Source organism: Peromyscus californicus, unplaced genomic scaffold, assembly GCF_007827085.1.
Source record: "Peromyscus californicus insignis strain IS unplaced genomic scaffold, ASM782708v3 Scaffold_19__1_contigs__length_69161282, whole genome shotgun sequence".
NCBI lineage: Eukaryota > Metazoa > Chordata > Mammalia > Rodentia > Cricetidae > Peromyscus > Peromyscus californicus.
The window spans coordinates 31,380,564-31,397,983 of record NW_026294491.1 but is presented as its reverse complement, the minus strand read 5'-3'; the positions used below and the strand labels follow the sequence as shown (position 1 = coordinate 31,397,983).

Below are 17,420 nucleotides of genomic sequence, written 5' to 3'. Positions count from 1 at the left end.
CTTTCCATCATTCCCTTCTCACATCTTTTCTTCCTTTCTTCTAGGTGAACCAGGTGATCACTTAATCATGAATACTGTTTATGCAAGTTTATGTAAAGACCTCTAATGGAAACTCCGGGCCCAGAGCTTGGGAGAAAGTTCCAGGCCAGCAATCTTCTAGCACATCGCCTCACATTGGTGCTAGGAAAACGAATGCCTCCTGACCTCTGTCAAGGAAAAACACAACCCTTTCTCCAAAGAGAGTACCATGTCACTGTGTCCTCTGAATTGAAACACTCCCTCCTGGAGGGAGGAAGGACGCTGGTAAGATCCAGGAAGCGAAGTGAACTTGTAAGACTTTTGAAGCTCAGAAAATGACGAGACTAAAAGGCTCTTCCTTGAGCTTATAGAAGCAGTAATCAGGAAAACCGCTGGTGAAGAGGAGACACTTTTGGGGAACCACCTGCAAGTTGAACAGGGAGCTCCCGGCATACAGACTTTTATGAATCATCGCCCACGCTAGGGTGAGGTTTTACAGTCTTGTGGCCCCCAGGGGTTCACCGAGCTCCTGTAACTCCTCATCCATGTTCCCATAAATAACTCCAAAGAAACCCGTTGTCTCACCAAGCTAGGCTTGTGTGGAATTTGGTCTGTTTGTGCTCTATCTGGGGGACCGGTGTTCGTGCATGTCTTCCCAGGAAGAGTTTTGCAACAGAAAATAAAAACAAGGTCTAAAGGGTCATGACTTGGAAACATGGGTAGAGGTTGATTTGAATGGCATGTATGTTCCAGTTGTGGAAGAGATAACATGGATTCTAGTAGTCCCCCAAACAAAAGGAAGTTAATAGACAATTATATTTACCAAAGTGTTGGTGGAAGTAGTCTATAGGTTTCTATTCTATAGGTTGCCCATGCTGTCTTGTAAAATTCTTAGGTCTGGGTCTGTGGAAACATGTACTGCTAAGTTAAAATTTTCCCAGGCTTTTACCTAGTAGTCACAATGATGCTAGGTATAATGCATAAGTTAGTAATGAACGGCTGTGAAAGGAAAGGAAGATTTTTTTTCCTCAGTCTGCAACATTCCATCTCTCCCTAATCACTGCAGTCTGTAGAATCTTCAACACAGATGTGGCCTTGTCAGGGAATTTTGGTTCACATCACAGAGAAGTCGACAGAATGGCTGTGATTTGTGCCCTCCCCATCTCAACTTTGTGTGCTTCTTCTGTGGCCAATTCTTGTTCGCATCCTTCCCCATGATAAACTGTGCGTAACACCTTTCACTCAGCTCTATGATCTTCCTAGCAAATATTAAACCTCACATTGGTTTCAAGAACCCCCTACATTTGTCATTGGTGTCAAGTGAAGGTAATTTTGTGTGAACTGGACATCTCTCTGTGTCACGACACTCCTGTTTCTTTCAGGCCTATCTTAGAAATAATTAGTTACAAATTCTTAAAAAACAAAAACATAAACAAAATAATGAGATCTACTGTTGGAAAGCAAAATACAGCATCTTAGGTTCATCATATTCCTTTAACTCTATAAATCTATAAATAGTATCATTAGTTGCTGTGGAACTAGCTACACACTGTTAAGCAAAGGAAAACTAATAAATAGACCAGAAACCAAAGCTGACTTATTCACAAAGTCAATAAAGCTGATAAACTTTGGACTGGATTGAGCTGAACAAAACTGCAGAAGGCATAATATATATATTCAACATAAAGGCTTAGTAAACTCAGCAGGGAAAGGACAATTGTTGTGGCTGAAGTGCGGAATGTCCCCCATAGGCTCACGTGTTTAAACACTTGGCCCACAACCAGTGGTGCTGTTTTAGAAGGTTGTGACACCTTCCAGAATTGCAACCTTGCTGAAGGTAAGTTGGTCATTAGGGGTGAGCCTTGACATAGGATGCCCCGAATCCACTTCCTGTCTATGTTCAGGACAGGACTGATTCATACATCCATTTAGGACTTCTTGACAGCGGGCATATCTGATCAGATGTGTTGTGCATGTTTCGGCCACTGAGTTCCGAACTGTCAAACCGAGAGCCAGAATAAAGCTTCTTTCCTTATGGTGCTTTTGTTGATATTTTGTCAGGGCAACTAGAAAAGTAACACACACACACACACACACACACACACACACACACACACACAGAGTTTCAGGAGTGGGTGGCTGCTGTACTAAACCTGACCATGTGGTGCCTAATAAGACTTTGGAATGGGTTTGTGGGAGGAATGTGGCTTTGGAACTTGGGGCTAGGAAATCCTTAGAATACTTGAACAAAACTTAGCTTCTGGTGGAAGTTAAAAAGACCAGCTTGCTGAGAGAACTGTGGCTCATGGGAGGCCATCTCAGCATTTCAGAGGGGAACGGGAACTCTGGAGAACTGGGGCTAGAGATCCTTCATGTTATATTCTGGTAAACGAATTTGGCTGCATTCTGCCTGTGTCTGGAGAGCTTGAATGAGAATGAATTTAAAGGCAATGGACTAATATATTTGGCAGGGGAAATCTCAAAACAGGATGCAACTCAGGCTGTGACACTGTTACTGCTTATTCCTCTATCAAGGTCTAAGAGCAACAGCTAAAACTAAAAAATATGAAAATGTTCAGTCTGGTGGAGAAAGGAATTGGTTTAAAGTTTTAGACAGAGTGAGTTCTGGGAAAACAGCTATAACTGTTAAAGTGATAAGCCCCATTAGAAAGAAATAGTGTGTCCTATACTGGACAATAGAAAAAGTGTCAAAGGGCAAGACCTCACTCATTCAAAGCTCCATCTTGTGTAAATGCAAATTAATTAGAAAGGAAAGCACCAAGACTAAGATGTCACTGCAGAGATTCCCTGCTCAAAAAGCACCACCTAGGAAACTATTTCTCAGGGTCATCACACAGAGGGTAGTGAAACTGTGGTCAAAGCAACTGAATCTCAAGCTAGCAGCAGAACTTGGCAACACTGTCCATATTGTTTCACACGAAAGATACAAGTGATGGGGGTCACAAAGGTTTGTATCAAGGTCTCTGAAGGTTTCTGAGGCCAGGCAATATATGTCAGGGTCAGAGTTCCTGCAAGGGGGCCCCAAGAAACCACTGTGTGAAACTGTAAAGATTAAGTCCAAGTCACAGTGGAGACATCAAGATGATGGAGATGCCAGGACTGTGGAACATCTGTTAAAGAAAACTGCTGGTGTGAAATGGAGCCTGCCAAACAGAGAAGTTGTGTGCTACAGGGGGAAGAGGTTTAGGAACAGTGCTTCCAAAGCCCTTTGGAGCTCACATAGTTCCATTACAAGGCTTATATGCCGACATGGAGTTGAAGGATATGGTGTTTGCCTTGTTGGGTTTCACTCCTGAATTGTCCTGATCCTTCCTTGCTCTGCCTCTATTCCTCCCTTTTAGGACAGAAATGTTTACTCTGTGCCATTATATGGGGCAAGTATGTAACTTGATTATTTATTTACTTATTTTGCATTTTTGTTCTTTACTTTTAATTTATTGATTGCTTATATGTGTGAGCATGTGTATGAGTATGTGTGTAACTTGTTTTTAAAAACATTTTTGAACAGGTTCATAGTTAAAATATTGCCTTGACTCTCAAAAGAAACTGGACTTTTGTTTAAAGACTATTGGAATTTTTTATATTGGAATGAATGCATTTTCATTACGAGATAGGATGAGCCATGGGGCATCAAGGCCAGAATGCTGTGATTTGGATGTGAAATGGTCCCTTGAGGATTATGCGTTTAAACACATAGTCCAGAATTGATGACACGGTTTGAAAAGTTATAAAACTGAAGCGCTGCTGGAGGAAGTGGATCACTAGGGGTGGGACTTTTATAGCCCCGCCCCATTTCCTGTTTGCTCAACGCTGCTTTCTATCTGTGAACTCAGTGTCTCCAGCTGCCTCATGCTCCTGCTGCTCTGACTTTGATCCTCAAACTGACCCAGACTGAACCCTCTTTCCCTAACTTTCTTTTGCCAGTATTTCATCACAGCAAGGAGAAAATTAACTGCGGCAAAAAATCTTTTCACAAAGTAGTGCTAGAAAAATCCGTTTGCTGTATGCGAGTGCCGTTTTAATCTGAACTTCGTGCCTTATAAAAATTAATTTGAAATGGATCGTGTACCTAAATGCAAAAATCAAAAATTGAAATGTATTCAGAATAAAATATAAGATGAAAACCACATTAACCTTTTAGTCAGCCAAAGAGACAAGCATCATTAAAAGGAAATCTCATGTTCTGTACTGGGACTGTGATCCCCTAAAAGAAAGGCTCCAACCTATCCAAGGCTCCATCTTGCAAAAGTGCCCTAGTCTTTTGGAGCTCAGAAAAGAACTCAGGCAAGAGTTCACTTCTTTAAAACATTTCCTCATTTAGGCAGTTGTGCACGTGTGTGTGGGCGGGGGCGGGGGGGGGGGGGGTTGCGGGTGTCTGCAGGCCCATTGGAGTTGGAGTTACAGATGGAGGTACTGTGCTGCCTAATGTAGGTGCTGGGAACCAAACTCAGATTCTCTGAAAGAACAATAAATACATTTGACCACTGAGCCATCTCTCTAGCCCCAAGCCAAGAGTTTTAAAGTATGACCAAAAAGTATGAACTATGAAAAAAAAATCAGCTTTGCTTTTCAAAATGTAATATAAAGAGCCAGGCTTGGTGGTATATATTTATAATCCCAGCATTTGAGAGATGGAGGCAGGGGGACCCTAAGTTCAAGGGTATCCTAAGTGAGATCCTGGAGAGAGAATGAGAGAGAGAGAGAGAGAGAGAGAGAGAGAGAGAGAGAGAGAGAGAGAGAGAGAGAGAATATAAGAAAATTAAAGACAAAAGTATATAGTAAAACTTATCAGAAAAATATATGTTCAGTAAAGGACTTGTACCTGTATTGTATAAAGAATTCTACAACCTAGGAATAAGAAAACAAATGTTTCTTTTTTTTTAAGTGAGCAGTAGATTTGGGTAGACACTTAATCAAATAAAATATGCATGGCAAACAAGCACATGAATGGATGTGTGACATCATTAGTTACTAGGAAATTGCAAATTAAAACCTCAAGATATCCGGACACACCCATGAAAATGACTATCCGTAAAAAGATTGACTGCACCCAGTGCTGGCAAGAAACCCAAGTGCTGGCAAGAAACTCAGCTCTGCACACCATTGAGAAGAAGATAGAAAACACAAGTACTTTGAGCGTTCCACAGTTTCTTTGAACTATTAAACACCTACTGTGTGACCTAGCCATTCTGCTCACTGACACTCATCAAACCAGGAATAATGAAATCACACAGCAGCACGAGATTTGTCAACATACAACGTAGATTTATTTATAATGGGGAAAATTGGAGCAGGGGTTGAGATGGGTCCAGGAGACAGCTTAGTTGATAAAGTACTTGCCATGCAAGCTTGATGAGCAGAGTGCATGAAAACACAGGAGCAGCAGGACTCAGCTGCAATTGTACTGCAGGGGAGGCAGAGACAGGAGGGAGTCTAGTGCTTGCATGCCAGCCAGGCTAGCCAAAGCAGGAAGCTCCAGGGGCAATGAAAGAACTTAGTCCCCCAAATAAGGAGGAGGGTGATTAAGAATGCCCATCATTTTCCGCCGGGTGGTGGTGGCGGCACACGCACTCGGGAGGCAGAGTCAGGCAGATCTCTGTGAGTTCGAGGGCAGCCTGGTCTACAGAGCGAGATCCAGGAAAGGCGAAAAGCTACACAGAGAAACCCTGTCTCGAAAAACCAAAAAAAAAAAGAATGCCCAGAGAGCAAAACCAAAAAAGAGCCAAACCATTGGCCTCTGTACACACACACACACACACACACACAGAACACCCAAGTGCCTATTAACCTATGAGTGGATCAACTATAAATATGATTGTACCTTACCAGGAACACCAATCCATACTATAGAGGCGTGAACTGTTGGTATTGACATACATGGGTTAACTTTAAAAATAATTGTATTAAGGCAACCCTGATCTACTCCCCAGTATCACCAAACAGGAGTGTGTGCAGCATGATTTCACTAATGAAAAATTCTAGAAAATGCAAGGTAGTAGTCCATAGTGAGAACAACTCAGTGGATGCCTTGGGCCAGGGCTGGATGGAAAGAATACCAATCAGCAATAGAACATTTGGGGGAGCAATGGCTATGTTTGTTATCATGACTATAGTGAGGGTTTCTCTATAGGTGAAGATATTGTCAAAATGCATCAAGTTGTATTATTTAAATAGGCACAGTTTGTCTATGTCAATCATGCCCCAGTAAGGCTGCTGCAGCAAAGAACTATTAGTCAGTGGTATCAGCTAAAAATTAAGATGAATGCCCTTGTGTGATTTGAAAACTGTCAAGGGCTTGTGAACTGGATGACAGGATGAAGCTAGGTCCAGATCAGTGCATTAGAGGAGTTAAAAAAAAGTGAGAAAGAGGAAGTCAATACCTGGTGCAGGAATTAGGGAAAACCCAAGCAGAGGAACATTGCTCAAAACAAGGCCCAAACTGTTTAAATAAGGTGGAAAGATGAGTGTGGTAGTTCGAATGAAAATGGCCCCCATAGGCCCATAGGGAGTGGCACTATTAGGACTTGTGACCCTGTTGGAATAGGTATGGCCTTGTTGGAGGAAGTGTGTCACTGAGGGTGGGTGGGCTTTGAGGTTTCAAATGCTCAAGCCAAGCCCAGTGTCACTCTCTCTTCCTGCTGCCTGTAGATTCAGATATAGAACTCACAGCTACCTCTCCATTATCATGTCTGCCTGCATGCCACTATGCTTCTCACCAGGATGATAACGGACTAAACCTCTGAAACTGTAAGCCAGCCCCAGTTAAATGTTTTCCTTTGTAAGAGTTATTGTGGTCATGGTGTCTCTTCACAGCAATAGAAACCCTAACTAAAACAATGAAGACAGAGAAATTCTTGTCGGTTGAGCCATCTGAACAAATGTCGATGTCTGGAAACTCGACAGCCTGAATTCAATGCACCATTCTACCCCTTATGTATCTTCAGTTTGGCTGTATAGATATTCAGATTTTCAGCTTCAGTACTAATCACATACTGCCATTTTTTAAATATAAACCCATATTTGAGAGTCCTCTCTTCTTACAGAGTACTAATTCTTTTAAAGACCCTGAACTGTTTATGCAACAAATACTGTATTATCTACTTATAGATCTATGGAATCAGCCCCTGGGAAAGTTCCTTTCAAACTGAAGGTCCTTTTATGATAGTTGAAGGACCAGGGATTTTTTTTTTTAACCTCTGAAGGTAACTTATAGTTTCCTTTATGTTCTCAAAGGATTTTAATTTAAAGTTTATTCTTACAATTATGTAAGAATTATACATTCAAATAACTTATAACATCTAGGAAGAAAGAAAGATCTCATGTTTACACCACACTAAATATCTATCAGTAGTACTTGGATGTTTCCTTGTAGAATTTTAGTACACTTTTGAGCATAATGGTGACTAAGATACTTAAGTTTTTGTTTCTCATGAAGATATTCCTGTGTGTTCAGAAAGCTATTGAGTGAGGTGACTAGGTCACTTCCACTTTATGTCTGGGGAATTCCATCTGCTCAAGTCCAAGGGCTTTATAGCGCATTATATGAAACCAGTGCCCACCTCAGTGAGCCAGAACCCTGGATTTGTGTGTGCAGTACACATATTAATTCTCTGTATCTCCCTCATACGGACAAAGGAGACAAATGAGAGGAAGGTTAGTTATAGATAGAATTCTAACTGATTTGACAGCAAGCATATCAATGCTCTCCACTAAAAGGCGGCTAGCGGAGAGCTAAGCACTAGTCAGTCCTGTTTGGACGCTTACCGAGCTTCCTCAGAGCAGCTTCCTGAGGGTCAACTTCTGTGATGAAGGGGTTTTTCAATGGAACCGTGTGCATTTGATGAATGCTAATGACATGGTTCCAAATCTTCTTTAGCCAATCCATTTGCAGCTGCTACCCGAGTTATTTAGTAAATGTCTGAAACAGCTGTCAACATTCTGTGAGGGAAGCTCTTCAATCAATGAATTGACAGAAACGCAATACTTGGAATATTCAGAGCAGAAGGCGGGAGAACATAATGCACATCTATTTAGTGATGGAGCCAGCAATGAAAGGGAGGGATTGATATTGTCAGTGGATTCGGAAGCACTGAAGAGAATTCCATGCTCCTGGGCATAGAAAAGAGAGCAGAGTGCAGTTCTTGGGTGTGAGACTGGAAAAGTCAAATGGAGTGTTGGAGGGTCCTGAGGATAGGAGCGATGTTATATTCTACCAATAAGGATGCTCGTAGTGGGGCAGAGCAGCATTGTAAATCATATTTTAATTAAAATTTTAGTGCTTGTTGATGTTATTTTTTATTGTCTCAATAAAACATTTTTTAACAGATGACATCTGGACATTTTGTTTAAGTCCCTCTCCCTTCTCTATAAAATTCTTCAGTAAATTTAATTGTCACGAAAGTCATCAGACTGACAACCGCAGAACATGCAGCTTTTTATTCAGTATGATAGTTTGGGTTTTGAAAGTCCCCCAAGGCATGTGTGTTAAAGACTTGACAACCAGGTGGTTATTGGGAACAGGTAGAATCTTTGAGAGGTAAAGCCTAGAGAGAGGTCATTAAGCCATTGGGACCGTAAAAGGAGGCCATGGGATCCCAGCCCCAGCTCTTTCTTTTCTTCCTGGCCGTCAGATGAGTGGTTTTGCCCCACCACCGTATTCATTCCCATGTATTAACATTCATGGCTTCAACACAGGCCAAATGTGAATATAGACCAGAGTCCCACAAAACGTGAGCCAATCTTTCTCTTTGTAAGTTGACTATCTTGGGTATTTGTTAGCGTGATGGAAAGATGACGCATATATTCAGCCTCAGTGTTTAGAAAAGAATGGTTTTGTGATGCTATTGGCCTCCCTTCTACCCGGAAGAGATCCTTCTATCCTTCCTCCCTTCCTTCCTTTCTTTCATTCTTTCTTTTCCCCACAGAGAGATCCTTTATTAAGCGGGAGACAAACTTAAAGTGGCTGCTTTCTGACTCAGGCAAAAAACAGCAGCAAGTGACCTTGCAGGTGTCATTTTTGAGAGGAGAAGAAGGGGAGGTCTGTGTTAGAAGGGGCTAAGATGTGATGGTAAAGGAACGAAGGAGAAGAGGAAAGAGACAAGGGAAAGGGAACAGGGGTATTTGTCCCAGAGGGACAAAAGACTGCTTCTGGATAGACGGGGGAGACAGCAAGATCATTTCTGAACTGAAGTCTTAGGTGAGGTTTAACTCACTGTGGTGTTTGCTTCCTGGCTAGGTATAGCCCTGAGTGGCAAACAGCCATCTGTTAGAGCATACTTTTCTGTGGTGATGTATTTGTAATCTGAGAAATAAAGCTTGTCTGAAGATCAGAGGACAGAACTAGTCACAGAGTAAGCCATAGAGGTCAGGCAGCGGTGGCACACACCGTTAATCCCAGCACTAGGAAGGTTGAGACAGGAAGTGATATGGCTGGACAGAGAAAGGAACATAAGGAGGGAGGAGACAGGAATTAGCCCCCTTCGGCTGAGGACTCAGGGGCATTCAGTCTGAGGACTCGTGGAGACAGGATCTTCTCTTTTTGGCTGAGGAGTTGGCAAGATGAGAAGTGGCTGTAGCTTGTTTCCTCTGATCTTTCAGCATTTACCCCAATATCTGGCTCCAGGTTTTTATTATAAGACCATTTAGGATTCATGCAACACTTTTCAGATCTTCATGACAGAAATTAAATTGAATCAACTGTGTCAGGGTCTTCCAAATGTAGCTATTTTGGAACCAGGGAGTCAGTCCACTGAAGGTCTCACGCTTCCTGAAAATTACAGTTAGTCTTTGGTCAATTTCAGTGTACAATCGTATTAGCGAAGACTGTAGTGGTGTGTATAGTGGTTGTGCAGTTTCCAAGAGCATCTGCTTCCATTCAGTTACTGGATGAAGGTTCTGTGATGCCGAGATCCACAGCTAAGCACTGGGCTGAGATCCTGGAGTCCAGTCAAAGAGAGGGAAGAGGGATTATATGAGCAAGGGGGGAGAGGTCAAGATCATGATGGGGAAACCCACAGAGACAGCCGACCCCAGCTAGTGGGAACTCATGGACTCTGAACTGACAGCTGGGGAACCTGCATGCGACCAAACTAGGGCCCCTGAATGTGGGTGACAGTATTGTGGCTTGAGCAGTTTGTAGGGCCCCTGGCAACTTGATATGCCAGACTTTGTTGACTCCCCATGGAAGGCCTTATCCTCTCTGAAGAGTAGATGGGGGGAGGGAGGAAGCAAGAGGAGAGGCGAGAAGTGGAACTGTGGTTGATATGTAAAATGAAAAAAAAAAAACTTTTAAATTAAAAAAAGTGTGAAAAAAAAGAGGAAAGAGAAAAAGAAATGCCCGAGTAATGAAGACATTCCTAGCTACAGAAAAGCTGCAGGGACTCATAATCTATAAGCTATGATCATGATTTGCAACTGATAATAATGTGTACATGGGCAATTAGGAAAGCTAATAGTTTAGTCAGGTGTGGTGGTCTGAGCCTTTAATCCCAACACTTGCAAGAGGCAGGTGAATCTCTGAGTTTAGGCCAGCCTGGTCTACAGAGAGAGTGTCAGGACAGTCAGAACTATACAGAGAAACCCTGTCTTGGAAAAAAAAAAGGCTAGTGTTTGACATGTGTTTATATCCCCTTTTTTCCCTACATGACTTCAGACTAATACATTAAAGAATAATGACCAGTCTAAAAGTCGATTCTACTGTAGCTACCACTGGTATCTCCACACTTGGTTTTCTACATAATTTAAGGAATCAGTGCATAAAACTCAATAAATATGTTTTTGACCTTTAGACCTACAATATCAAAAATTGTAACTTTGTGACATTCATAACTGTACTATGGTTAAAAGAGAGGAGTTTGACTTATTATTGACAATTTTAGTGATTAGATATAATTCCCATGGCAAAAACAAAGAAAATATCTATCGCATGTACAAGGAAGGAAGGATGAAATTAAGACATTCTGCTGCAAATATTAAAGATCAACCAAACAAAAAAGGCAACAATATGGGAAATGGGCAAAAAGGCCGTAAAGACTTGTAGAAAATGGAATTATTTTGAATGTAATGAAATTAAAATCTCCATTAAGAGCATACAAATAAAATGATCCAAATATGTATCACCTCTAAGAGATTTTAGACATAGAAATACAAATAGGTTGAAAATGACAGTGGGAAAAAAATCTCCCAAGTGAGCAGTAGCCACATTGCATGTTATTTACAAGTGAAAACATGGGAACAAAGCAAGTGTCTATCAATAAACAGATGGGTAACAATGTAACATAAGTGCACCTTTTGTTTGCGCTTAGTTTTTGGTGCTGGGATTGAACCCAGGGCCTTGGGCATTCTGGACAAGTGCTCTGCCAGTGAGCTACACTCAGTGAATCAACACGTGGCCTATACCTTTGATAGGCTATGGTTCTTAAAATAAAGGTGATCCTGGCACATATTACATGCAGTATAGATGAACCCCCAGAACATTACACTAAGTGAAATACACAAACCAGTCACAAGAACACAGAATTGTTCGACTTTTTAAAAATATTTATTTATTTATTTGAATATGTGAGTGTGTGTGCCTACTTGCCTGTATGTGTACCACATGTGTATGGCACCTGTGGAGGCCAGAAGAGTGCATTGCATCTGAAAGGCAGCTATAGCCAGTGTGAGGTGCTCAATGTGGGTGCTGGAAAACAAACCTGGGTCTTCTGCAAGAGCAACAAATGCTCTTAACAGCTGAGCCATGGCTCCAGCCCTGTTTTTTTTCCTTTTTTGAGGTACCTAGTTACATTCATAAGGACAAAAGTAGAACACTGGTTGCTAGGGGCTCCGGGAGAGACAATGGAATGCTGTTTCCTGTTCACAGATCAGTTTGTTTATTTACTTATTTTCGTCTTATTGAAAATTGATTCTTTTTTCACACAATATACCCTTATTACAGTTTCCCCTCCCTCTATTCCTTCCAGTTCCTCCCTACCTCCCCTCCCATTGGATTCACTCCCTTTCTGTCTCTCATTAGAAAACAGGCTTCTAAGAGACAATAATAAAATATAACAAAATAAAATATAAAACCAAAACCCATCCCATCGAAGTTGGACAAGACAAACTAATAGAAGAAAAAGAAGCCCAAGAGAAGGCACAAGAATCTGAGACCCACACCTATTTACTCACTCGGGAATCTCATAATTTAAAACACTAAACTGAAAGTCATATTATATACGGAAAGGATCTGGTGCAGACCCATGAAGGCCCTGTGCATGCTGCTTCAGTTTCTATGAGCTTTGCTCATGTTAATTAGGAAGACTGGTTTTCTTGGTGCCCTCCATCCCCTCTGGCTCTTGCACTCTTTCTGCTTCCTCTTCATCCAGGTTCCCTTGAAGGATTTGATAGAGACATCCCATTTAGAGCTGAATGGTCCAAGGTCTCTCTCTTTCTCTCTCTTCAATGTCTGGCTGTGGATCTCTGTATTGGTTCCCATCTGCTGCAGGAAGAAGCTTCTCTGATGATGGCTGAGCAAGGTAATGATCTATGAAAATAGCAGATTATTGTTTGGAGTCATTTTATCACTACGTTTGTTTATTTGTTTGTTTGTTTTTAAATACCAGTAGTATTTGGTTTTACCCTGGGTCTCTGGGCTATCGAGTCTCAGGTTCTTGATCACTCAAGCAATGCGGGGTTTGGGTTCCATCTCATGGAATGGGCCTTAAGTCAAATTAGACATTGGTTGGTTGCTCCCACAAACATTGTGCCACCATTGTCCCAGCATATCTTACAGGAAGGACACCACTGGAGATCAAAAGGTTTGTGGCTGGGTTAGTGTTTAGGTTTCTCCTTTGGTAGTATGCAGAGTACTTTCTCGTACCAAAACACTAGAACATAGAGGTGAAGACTTTATGTCGGCACCACCCAACTTCTCTATGTTCAATGAGTTGTGCTGCTGTCTTCTTAAGCAATAGGGCCTTATAGTTCAGGTTTTACAAGGCACAAAATTCTGTGAGTCAAGGTTGGTGACATACACGCAGTTAGAGTGTGCTAACACCACTGGGGCAGTGAGCTGAAGTGGTTAACATGTGAATCTGCTGCCGTGTATATTTTATCACAATCAAAAAACAATATAGAAACTGGGCGATGGTGACACACGCCTTTAATCCCAGCACTCAGGAGGCAGAGGCAGGCGGATCTCTGTGAGTTCGAGGCCAGCCTGGTCTACAAAGCGAGTTCCAGGGAAGGCGCAAAGCTACACAGAGAAACCCTGTCTCGGGAAAAAAAAAAAAAAATTATATATATATATATATATATATATATATATATATATATAGAGAGAGAGAGAGAGAGAGAGAGAGAGAGAGAGAGACTACTATCTAGTTAAGGGAGAAAGATTTATGCAAAGAGGGTCCCAATCCCACAGAGGAAAAATGTCAAAAGGCAGAAGGGAAGGGAGACCTGCGCCCACTGCTTTCTCGGTCTTGCTAATTCACTCTCCAAACGAGGAGCCTAAACTTCATCCCCAAAGGAGATGAAACTTTGTATAAATACTTAGAGGAAATTACTATTTGAGGCAGTGCAATTATGCCAAAAACTGGTAAAGGACCTTCTTATGTAGGAGCTTCTGATTTGTTCTCCGTGTGGTGTGTGTGTGGGGGGGCGTGCATACCATATGCAAGTCACACAGCTGTGCGCAAAGAAGTTAAGTGCACATAAAAGATGTCACAACTGATCCTGTTTTCACAGCCAATCTACCCTGATAACATTGTGTTTCTCTTTTGTAGTATTTAAATATATTGTATTTAAATGGTGGCTTTTTTCTTTTTTCTTTCTTTCTTTCTTCCTTTCTTTCTTATTTCTCTATCTCTTTGTTTCTTTTCCTTCCTTCTTTTTTTAATGTTAAAAATAAAAGCATTCTAATTAGCATGTGGCTTTAGTACTTAAAAGGTACAGTCCTATATATCCAAAATTTACCATCTGGCATGCTTAAAATATAATTAGGCTGGTCTGAGAACCAAATAAGGTAGAAATACACTGAAATTTCTTTGAAAACATAAATTATTAAATAAATTACTTTTGTGGTGGGTATAGTTAATAATCTAAATTGTAAAATGCCTTAATAGGTGGGAATTGCTACGATAAATACGATGTTGGACATAATGTGGAATAAATTCACTTTAATTCCTAAAGGCTCTGAACTTGGGCACTTCAATTAAATACTTTTCACAGTAATTCACTAACAGAAATACACAGGTGCTGGCTTTGCACACAACTATAAACATCTAAGTAGAAAGGGAAACACCGATGAGTATTTTGGAAATCCATAGGAAAAACCCGTACTTTGAAGATGGTTGTAGGAGAGAGGCATTTGCCCCATCATGAGCAGTTCCTGTTATCTTTTACCCCACATCACAAAAACAAAATCACGATGGCCTGGATCTTAAATGTCTCTGGAGGGCTGTGTCACCAGCTGACATCACGGGGGATGGGGAGGGGGCTAGAAGAAGGAAGTTAAGTTGCTGGGAGGTGACCTTGAGGAGATTTGAACTTGACCCCTTCTCAGCTCTTTGCTGTAGTGGGTAGCTGTTCCAGCTTTGACCTTGAAACACTGCCCCTAGAGTGACAGTAGGTAACTGCCACACCTGGGGCGTGACTGAGAGGGAGCCCCTTAAAGACTGGAGGTGCATACATGTTTGGCACTTCTGGATACCCTGTGGTCCTGGAAGCTGGATGGGACCCCAAGGCAGAGTTCTCCGCTGGATGGTACCTCATCTCTCCTGGATCCTGTAACCAACCCCTATTGACTGTAAGTTATCCCAGAAATAAACCTATCTTGATTACCAGGTAAATTACATGGAATTGCGTTGTTAATTACAGTAATACTTTGTTCTCTGTTCCTGACCACTATGAGTTAAGCGACTATGTCCCACCACACACTTGCTGCCCAAAGCAATGGGGACAAGTACTCAGTGGCTGAAACCATGGACCAAAACAAGCACTTTCCTTTTGCTGGCACCGGTAGAAGCTAACACACATCAAGTACATGCTATTGTGGCAGTGCCAAGATAATTATCATTGTCCAAATCATCACATTGCCTTCAGCATGCTGCAGGAACCAAGGTACTTTTTCTAAGGTTCAAAAGAAGGCATCTTTCTCAGGCTTACACATCTTCACTGACATTTTCCCAAGCAATAAAAATAGAAATGGTGGACTAGTGGTACAGCTCAGTGGTAAGTCCTGCTAAGCATGCACAGGGCCCAGGGTTGATCCCTAGTACTACAGAGATGGATGCATGGATAGAGAGATGGTGGATAGATGGATGGATAGAGAGTGTAGGGATAACGCCCGCGCTATCACCACCCGTTCACCATGTCCGAGCGAGGGGCTGTGGATTAAAAAATAAGAGACAAGAGACAGCGAGTCATTCGCCACGGCTGAATGCCGAATGCCAGCCGAATGCTGTTTATTGAAAGAGGGAGGAAACCTTAAATACAGGCTTACAGCACAATGGCGGATCCCGGAGGGCAGAAGTTCGCTACATTTTTGCATCTAAGCTGTTTACACCAAATGCAGGATACAGGAACAAAGAACCTCCGGTAGAACGGTAGAACGTTAGGTGAGAAGGAAACCGGCAGGGAATCTGAATAGGGAGGACATCTGGTCAAGGTCGGCAAGCAAGGCCGCAGCCACTCACAATGGGGGGCCAGGGCCCACAAGAGAGGAATACAACCTCATCACATAATCACACTGTTAGTGTAATGGCCAATCCTGCTCAGGACTGTCAAATATATATGTGTGTGTGTGTGTGTGTGTGTGTGTGTGTGTGTGTGTGTGTGTGTGTGTGGGTGCGCACCCACACGCACACAAATGTACTCACAAAATCTCAATTTGCACATACTCTCAATTCAGTTAAAGAAACAAAATTACAAAATTGTAAGTTAATATCCACAAGACTTTAAAAGTTATAGAATAATCTATAGATGAATATTGGCCACTAAAGGATGGTGGAGACAGGAGATGGGGGAGAAAAGGACAACTACTGCTGTGGATATCACCAAGGTACCAAGCCACGTGGCTAAACATAAATAAGAATTATGGGTTAATTTAAGATGTGAGATCTAGCTAGCAAGAAGCCTGAGACATTAGGCCATACAGTTTGTAATTAATATAAGCCTCTGTGTGTTCATTGGATCTGAGCGGATGCGGGACCACAAGGACACAGGAGCCGGGTGGGCACAGGAAAACTTTCAGCTACAAACTACCAAGTCAGGAATAACATATATACAGAGCAGATATGGCCCATGCCCTTAAAGTGTTTGAAAAGGACCTCAAATTTATCTCAACTCATCATTTAGTGGATCTTTAAGACCTCTCTGCAATGTGCTCATTAAGTGGTTGTCTCAAAAGCTGTTAGGTTAATTTCCAATTTCCATTTCACCTTCCTTCCTTCAGAAACATCTGTGGGGACTGGAGGTGGTTCAGTTGAAAAAGTGGTCACTTTGCAAGCATGAGGACATGCATTCCACGCCCAGCACCCACAGAAAAAGCTAGGCATGGTTGCATGCATTTGTAATTGCAGCATTCCTGGAGCAGGAATGGGGAGTATAGATGGGTGCCAGCCAGCCTAGCCTAATCAATGGGAAATGCTAGCTTAACAAAACATGATGGACAGCTCCTATGGAAGAACACCGAAGGCTGTCCTCTGGCCTTCATAAGCATGTATATACACATGTGCACCCACACACGTGTACCTGTGCATGCACAAGCATACACACACATCCAAAACAAACAAACAAACAAACAAACAAACAACAAGCAAACTATGTCGTAGATTCTGGATACTGCTGGGAAAATGGTCCACACTGGAGCAACATGCAATATTGTTTAACAGTTTTCTGCTCTTATATTGTTAACATGCAAATCTAGAGCTGCAGATATGATTTTTAGTGTCTGCTTTCAGAGATGCTCAAATGAGACTGGAAACTGTAGCTGAGTTCAGTGATGGAGAGTAGGTGGGCTCAGCTTAGTTATCCCTGTTAATGTGAGAGGCTATGAAGTCGAAGGGCCTGGGAGGTGCTCCCAAAGTTCAACTGTGGCCAGGGCCACCTTTCTTTTCAATGATCATGCAAGCTGATGAACATGTGGGTGGAAGTAGATTCCCTTCCACTACAACCAGTTAGAGTTGTTTCTGCTGCCTCCAACTGGCCACACAAATGGATACAAGGTGATTAAACACATGGTCATGCCCATCATTTAGCAAGAGCCTCTCTCTATTACTAGCAAGGCATGCATCTACAACATTTGTTTCCAGTTTTATTAAATATCTCTGTGTGTGTTTGTGTGTGTTTGTGTGTGTTTGTGTGTGTGTGTGTGTGTGTGTCCAGCCTTATCACTTCCTGTC

At 42.0% G+C, this 17,420-nt stretch overlaps 1 long non-coding RNA gene across 2 annotated transcripts in view; it reads left to right on the top strand.

Annotated features, from left to right (window-relative positions):
• Positions 1 to 4,261, top strand: part of LOC128114767 (uncharacterized) — a 31,355-nt gene extending 27,094 nt beyond the window's left edge. For both annotated transcript variants that reach the window (XR_008219880.1, XR_008219879.1), the window contains one exon: positions 45 to 4,261. This is a non-coding gene — a long non-coding RNA (uncharacterized LOC128114767). The remainder of the gene's footprint in view (positions 1 to 44) is intronic.
• Positions 4,262 to 17,420: the final 13,159 nt, after the last annotated feature.